Genomic DNA, 8,714 nt, shown 5'->3' on the forward strand with positions numbered 1-8,714 from the left:
TCAACACAGATTTTCTGGGAACGTTTGGGCAGGCATTGTTGATGATGTCTTGATTGGGCCCCATGTTCTTCCACCTGCGCTCAATGGAGCACGTTATAATGATTTCATACGGCATCTCTACCTGTGCTGCTACAACATGTGCCTTTACAAGTACGACACAACATGTGGTTCATGCACGATGGAGCTCCTGCACATTTCAGTCGAAGTGTTCGTACGCTTCTCAACAACAGTTTCGGTGACCAATGGATTGGTAGAGGCGGACCAATTCCATGGCCTCCACGCTCTCCTGACCTCAACCCTCTTGACTTTCATTAATGGGGGCATTTGAAAGCTCTTGTCTACGCAACCCAGGTACTAAATGTAGAGACTCTTCGTGCTCGTATTGTGGACGGCTGTGATACAATACGCCATTCTCCAGGGCTGCATCAGTGCATCAGGGATTCCATGCGACGGAGGGTGGATGCATGTATCCTCGCTAACGGAGGACATTTTGAACATTTCCTGTAACAAAGTGTTTGAAGGCCCTTTGGTACGTTCTGTTTCTGTGTGTTTCCATTCCATGATTAATGTGATTTGAAGAGAAGTAATAAAATGAGCTCTAACATGGAAAGTAAGCGTTTCCGGACACATGTCCACATAACATATTTTCTTTCTTTGCGTGTGAGGAATGTTTCCTGAAGTTTGGCCGTACCTTCTTGTAACACCCTGTATATAAGACAAGCGTCTGGCGCAGTTGTTTGATCTGTTACTGCTCCTACAATGTCAGGCTATCAAAATTTAAATGAGTTTGAACGAGGTGTTATAGTGAGCGCATGAACAATGGAACACAGCATCTCCAAGGTAGCGATGAAGTGGGGATTTTCCTGTACGACCATTTCACAAGTGTACCGTGAATATCAGAAATGCGGTAAAACATCAAATCCCCGACATCGCTGCGGCCACAAAAGATCTTGTAAGAACAGTACCAACGAAAAGAGAATCGTTCAACGAGACAGAAGTGCAATCCTTCCGGAAATTGCTGCAGATTTCAATGCTGGGACATCAACAAGTGTGAGCATGCGAACCATTCAACGTACCATCAACTATATGGGCTTTCGGAGACGAGTGTCAACTCATGTACCCTTCATGACTGCACGACGCAAAGCTTTTCGCCTCACCTGGGCCCATCAATACCGACATTGGATCGTTGATGACTAGAAACATGTTGCCTGGTCGGACGAGTCTCGTTTCAAATTGTATCGAGCGGATGGCCGCGTACGGGTATGGAGACAACCTCAAGAGTGCATGGGTCCTGCATGTCAGCAGGGGTTATTCAAGATGGTGGAGGCCCTGTAATGGTGTGGGGGGTTTGCAGTTAGAGTAATATGGGACCACTGATACATCTACATACGGTCCTGAGAGCTGAAAAGTAGGTAACCACTTGCATCCATTCGTGTCTATTGTGCATTCCGACGGACTTGGGCATTTCCAGCACGACAATGCGACACCCCACATATTCAGAATTGCTACAAAGTGGCTCCATGAGTACTCTTTTCAGTTTAAACACTTCTGCTGGCCAACAAACTCCCCAGACATGAACATTATTGTGCATATCTGGTATGCCTCGCAACGTGCTGTTCAGAAGAGATCTTCACTCTCTCGTATTCTCACGGATTTGTGGACAGCTCTGCAGGATTCAAGGTGTCACTTCCATCCAGCACTACTTCAGACATTAGTAAAGCATGCCACATCGTGCTGCGGCACTTCTGCGTCCTTGCGTGGGCTCTACACGTCATTAGGCAGGTATAACAGTTTCTTTGGCTGTTTAGTGTACACTCCTGAAAAGATACACATGGGGAATTTTCACTCATGGGTGTAGCATGTTCAGAGACTTGAAAGTCACTACACCCATGCAGCATTATGCCTTCCCACACCATAACACGTGCACCACTACAACGGTCATGTTCAGCAGGTTCCTGGGTGCATTATTTGTTCCCACCTCTCAATATATGAGGATACATCCAGAATCGGTACCCAGAGTGGATTTTCTCTCACCTGAGAAGAGCACGTGATCCTATTCCTCGCTAGCCAACCACTATTTCCCGCGCACCATCGGAAATGTTGCCACCAATGTGAGGGCGTCAACGGAGGGCAACGGGGCAAAGAGACGACCTATAGGCAGTCACCGTGTCACTGTAGAACGTGAGAATGCGTGTCTTGGGGTACTGTTGAATGTGGCTGCAGTTGCACCCACTGTTTGACGTGGGTCCCTTCTTGCCTGTTGCACAATTTAGCGGTCATCTGCTGCTGCAGTTGACCAAAGTCAGCTGCCTCCTCTTGTTCGGGTAGCAGTGCCTGTAGTTCAGAAGGCTACCTATGCACGAGGAAGAATGCTATGAACAATACCAAACTCAATGAATATTCATGTCACACTTCGTCCTTCTTCCAGTTTCGCGGTGATTCTTCGCAGTGAAACTCATCCGTATGTCGCCTCTGGGCAATATTGTAATGAGGAACACCACCATAGTCCTCTGTAACTGTTCGCTGATTGACACAGACTGTCTTTCCCGTTCTTTTAACTGCCTCGCACTGCGTGCTCAGCCACCTTTGGCGCTATGGGCACGCTGATTTCGCGCCAGGTTTTTGTGCACGACTTGGGGGCCCTTGGCGATATCCTCCCTCACTTTCATTATTTACACAGACTTGGTAATGTATTTCGTTGTTTTATGTATCTCGTGCTTGGGCTTTGCAAGGCAGTGTAGTATTATCTGAAGAAGAGCTTGGTAAGATGCGAACTGTTGCGAAGTTTGACGGCTTTTTTTGAGTATTCATAAATATAAAATGGTTCATTTCATTAAGTGCATAAAAGTAGTATCCCATGATTACTGTGCCAACGAGTCGTAATTGGAAGCAGCCAACTCATCGAAATCGACATCTATGAATGGGAAGCAGTGGTTGAGAAGGGAGTGAGACAGGGCTATCCCGGGTCTTATTCAATCCGTATTTTGAGCAACCAGTAAAGAAAACAAAAGAAAAATTTGGAGAAGGAATTAAAATCTATGGAGAGGAAATGAAAACTTCGAGATTTGCCGACGACATTGTAATTCTGTGAGAGACAGCAAAGAATCAGGAAGAGCAGTTGAACGGAGTGGACAGTGTCTTGGAGGGATGGTACTAGATGAACATCAACAAAAGCAAAACGAGAATAATGGAATGTAGTCCAATCAAGTCAGGTGGTGCTAAGGGAATCAGATTAGGAAATGAGACAACGTTTTGCTAAATAACTGAGGACGGTCGAAGTAGAGAGGATATAAAATGTAGACTAGATATGGCAAGGAGAGCGTTTTTGAAGAAGATAAATTTGTTAACATCGAGTATAGATTTAAGTGTCAGGAAGTCTATTTCTGAAAGTATTTGTATGCAATGTAGCCAAGGAAGTGAGACATGGATGATATATAGTTCAGACAAGAAGAGAATAGAAGCTTTCTAAATGTAATACTACAGAAGAACGCTGAAGATAGATGGGTAAATCACGTAACTAATGAGCAGGTAGTGAATACAATTGGAGAGAAGAGGAATTTGTGGCACAACTTGACTCGAAGAATGAGTCGATCGGTAGGAAACATCTGAGGCATCAAGGGATCACCAATTTAGTATTGGAGGGAAACGTGGAGAGTAAATATCGTAGAGGGAGACCAAGAGATGACTACAGTGAGCAGATTCATAGGGATGAAGGTTACAGTAGTTACTCGGAGATTAAGCTTGCGCAGGATAGAGTAGCATGGATTACAGCATCAAACCAGTCTTTGGACTGAAGACCACAACAACAACAACAATTTGTATAGATATGGAATGGAATCGTCACTTATGCTCAGTCGTAAGTAAGGGTCTGGAAGATAATGTTTCACTGGTAGGTTTCAGAGTTAATGCAGTCACTCTAAAAATGGGGCGCATTTGCTCACAACACATTTGTGCGACCCATATTAGAATATTTATTGAAATATGTGAGACCCCACTGCAGTTAAATAGGTCACATGTTCGAGTCCGGAAGGGTCATATATTTTTAAAGTTTTACACAAAATACGAAAATTGCGTTAGCACGAACTGATTTTAGCGGTAGTTTCGATTGTGGACTGTATTACCTATAGCTTCACACTAGTCGTAGTCAGAGAAATAGACAACGGAGGATAAACACATTTACTTTGCGAACAATCAACTCACTTTTTTGGAAAACATTGCTAGTAGTGAAGATATCACTATACGCCCACAGTACAACGAGTTGTAAGACGATGGTTCTATACGGAGAGATATAAAGCATGCACAATTTGCAGGTGACCCAGAGCTTGGGGGCTGTGATGCTTGTGAATGAAAAGAACATTGGCATCTGAAGCACACTTAATTCGTCTTTATGTAATACAATGAAACTCCAAAAGTTCAAACAATTAGCATCATATTTGGACAGTACGAAGATAAAATCATTGTTTCTAATAAAGTAAAAGTGTGCGGTCACATTAACTAGAAGATAAGTTTTTGAAAGTGATGTGTGTGAACAGCGATTTCAAATGTAAGCGCATTTAAACAGCAAGGAAAACACGATAATATTCTGTTTCTGATCGGTGTGGTGAAGTTTTGTCATTGTAGTTTGGTTTTTATATTTTACAAATGAATTAAAATGTTATGTTGGGTTAGATTCAAACCAGAGGTGTATTGATATCAACACGTAAAATTCGACGGTCTATCGCTCTTTTTTTTTGCGGAGGGCAGCTAACTCTCTGACCGAACACGCGCTGGTTGTAACTGCTACCGAAAAATTGAGTGTAGTTGGGTAAAGCTACAATTTTCACTAGGAGTTCAATTTAGTTGAGGAACGCTATCCTTTTTTGTAACAGTGGAAGAGTGTATCTCGGAGTTAAGTTAATGTTAACTTCACAGTGGAACACAATTTTAATTAAGTTAGTGAACTTGTCTGTCGACGTAGTGGCAATTTGCCGGTACAGTGCAATCACATTTTATGCATCTGCTCGTTCCCTGGGACATTCAAGAACAACTTTTCCGGAGCTTTTAGAGATGTATTTGCACAGTATGGTACTATTATTTGTAAACCACTTTCCAAAACAAGACAGCGCTGTGAATTAGCGTTATGACAGTAGGAGAAGCGATGTAGCCAGTGTCGTCACAGGCATCACACGACTGGAATGGAGGGTTTTAGCGGTATTTCATATTATTTGAATTTAATTTCCGTTTTTGTAGAAGAATACTGAAATTCAACACGAAGAAAAGCATATTAGGAGCATAAAATAACGTAATTAATCATTTAAGACAGTTTACAGGAAACAGTCAAATACCCTATTCCGTAGTTTTGAGAGAGTTTAAGATGTTTCAGGGAGCAGGAAAAAGAGTGTCCGTTGTTGCACATATTGCCGCTCTAAATGAATGAAGCATAAACACATCACTTCCGCAAGGTTTCTACTGTCAGCGTTCACAAAATTCCGGTCTATTGTTATTTAAATGCCGTAACTGCGTTTTAAATATCTAAATAGATAAACTGTTTGCAGAGAAAGAACGTAAAAACCGCATAACTTCTACTAACACTCCTATAACAGTCGTATAGCTTCGTCTTACTCACCACAGCATCAGCCAATAGAAGAGCGTTTTCGATCAGGTGACCAGATCTTGATATTGAATGATTTTCAAGCTTTAATTACATAAAAGTAACAGAAATATTGTGAGAATATTGACCATGAATACTATTTAAATGTTATAATCAATCAGAAAAACATCAATCCAAACCATTTCTTTTACATATGAAAATAGCCTATTATAAATGGTGTCCCTCTCAGAAGCCCATTTATTTTGGTGCCAAATGGCAAATTATATTTGATTGAACTAAGTTTGGGGCATGAAGACAGTATGACTAGTATGTAAAAGTGAAAAAAAATCCTGTCCAACTTAAAAAAAGATATCACACAGTTTGCTGATGAATGTTATTTATTTGGATTTTGTTTGTAAGGTTTTTTGCGGCATTAAAAAAGCACCCTGTAATGAATGATAACGAGGTAATCGAACATTTTAGTGTGCCTGTAGTAGTTTTTTATTTAAATTCCATGGCGTGTATACCGAGTTGGTTACTATGCGTCACCTGCAGTATTGCTACCACTCCGATATGTAACGCAATGAAAATAACTAATTACCATCTATCCAACTAGATCACCGCATATAAAGTTTAGCGAGTAAGTTCAATAAAGCAGTCCCCTACAGAGCAGCTTTTGTCACTATAAAATACGTGTACTCCGATCCTCCAAAAAATGTTAACATGATTGGATTTACATAAAACACAGAACTGAAAGTCTGTATTCGATTAATCCAGAGGTACCCACAGGAGTAGGCGCGTTTCGTCCCTCTTATATCACAAAGATTAGAAAATTTGAAGCAAAATGTAAATAATGTCAGAATAATGTGTGCACTCGAAATTTATCTGAAAATATATTTTGTGAGCCAAAGCCGTTACGGTCTTCACGAACTTGTTATCAAATTTGCACACACAAGCGATCTGTTATGCACAGCATTGGTATATAATTTGAACTATTATCACAAGCATTTCATCTTACAGGTATACGAGATGACGTAGTGAACAGACCATTAAGAGCGAGGAAAAATTTCAAAAGGCAACATTTCTATAAAATTTGCTGGCCGAGATGAGTAATATATGGTTCTTACAAGTTTATAGCTAGAAGTTAATAAGAACACTGCATTTGTTGCAGCACAAATGTAAGGCTCATTGGTATGTAGCCAGAAAACAGGAAATTATCATTGTGTAAGATATGTTTACAAAATGCGTTTCTTCAGTTTTCCAGTATTACTTATAACGAACTTGAAGAGCTGACACGAGAACCAAATTTTCATTCATGGCGTTTGACCCTGTTTCCTTCATGTTATTAGGAAGACCAACTTGAAACGCGTGTTCTAAGGACAAAGAGTGGAGCTGACAGATTACTGAAGCATCTGTGGAGTTCTCTTCACCGAAATGTGCAGCTGACAGCTGTTACCAAACTACAGTTTGCTTGTGTCACAGATCAGGTTTCTCTGGAAGAGAGATTATCTGGTAATACTAAGGACCCTCCCATTAGGATGAAGTACATCTGTATCTAAATAGATCTTCTGTAAGCTACCGTATGATTCGTGACGGAGAGTACCCTGTACTGTGATCAAGTCGCAAATACAGTGAAGGATAACCGACTGTCTATAAGCCTCCTCGTGAGACCTTATCTCTCTAATCTTATCTTCGTAGTCCTCGCGCGCAGTATATGTTAGCGACAGTAGACTCGCTCGGCAGTCAGCTTCAAATACCGGTTATGTTATTTCTCTCTGTAGTGTTTCTCATAAATAATGTCGCCTTCCCACCAGGGATTCCCATTTGAGTGCCCGAAGCGCCTCCGTAACATTTACGTGTTGTTCGAATCTATCGGTGACTTTTCTAGTAGCCTCAGAATTGATTCCGATGTTTTCCTTTAATCTGACGTCGTGCGGATCCTAGACACTTCAGCAGTACTCAAGAACAGGTCGTTCCGTCTTTGCAACGTTACGCCCAGATATTTAAACGACTTCAGTGTGTCAAGCTGGACACTAGTAATACTGTATCCGAACATTACAGGTTTGTTCTTATATATCTAAGTCGTCTTGTGTCTTCCTACAGTCACTCAACTTCCACACCTTACCAGACACCAGCGTAGACTGCTGCCCAACCCGTCCGTCAAATAATGATGCGAGAATTTCTGCCACGCGTTAGTAACCACTAGAGGAGTGCTACTACCTGGGAAAAATGGGTTAACCAAGTAGCAGAAAGTAATCTTTTTGTCCCACATGTCTTGTTTGTCGATAGGTCTCAACGTTGAAGCAGGTAACGGTATCACTTCGAGTGCGTTACATCTAAAAGGACGGTGCTGTGGCTTGGGCATCTGACAAGTTTTCTTCAACTCTGCGCATGTTGCATGGAATTCGTTGTGGTCTGTAACCGTACCACAAAATTTATAAGATATCACTGTTTATAAAGTAGTACTGTTTTATAAATTTATACGGCTTATGTAGGCCAGCGCTGCCGTGCGCAAGTCGTCTTTTGCCGGGAGCCATGTGGTAAACTACAGTTATTAGCTAGGAGGCGAAGGCAGTGGAGAAAAAAAAAGTTGAAAGGGTTAATTGAAATTTATGGGAAAAATTATCTGAATACGTTGCGCTTCCTGACCTACTTAATTCTGAATAGCTATCCTTTTGCAGCATCGTTATATCTGTAAGTTGCAAGTAACCAGCTGGAAGTGGTTCATTGACATTTAGCGATGTAGAATAAAATGCCAACGAGGTGTGCACTATTTAATGGAAAGTATCTGGCTACTAGAAGCCACTAGATGTCATGGGATGTGGACCCGGCAGTGTTCAAGAAGGGGACTATTGCGTTTTCAGTAGAGAAGTAACAACAGCAGAATGGGTCCGTCAGGAGAGTTCATCGACCTCAAACGTGGACTGGTCGTTGGATGTCACCTGAGTAAAAAATTTATCAGACACATTTCAGTCCTTTTAAAGCTGCCGAGTCGACTGTTGTTGACTTTGAAGTAGAAGCTTGAAGACACAATCGTAACTAAACCAACACCATGCAGACCTGACGCACTGACGGACGTGGACCATCAAGCACTGCGGAAGGTGGTTGTAAAAAATCGCATGAAACCAATGGAAGGAATCACTTG

This window comes from Schistocerca americana, chromosome 6, assembly GCF_021461395.2.
Source record: "Schistocerca americana isolate TAMUIC-IGC-003095 chromosome 6, iqSchAmer2.1, whole genome shotgun sequence".
NCBI lineage: Eukaryota > Metazoa > Arthropoda > Insecta > Orthoptera > Acrididae > Schistocerca > Schistocerca americana.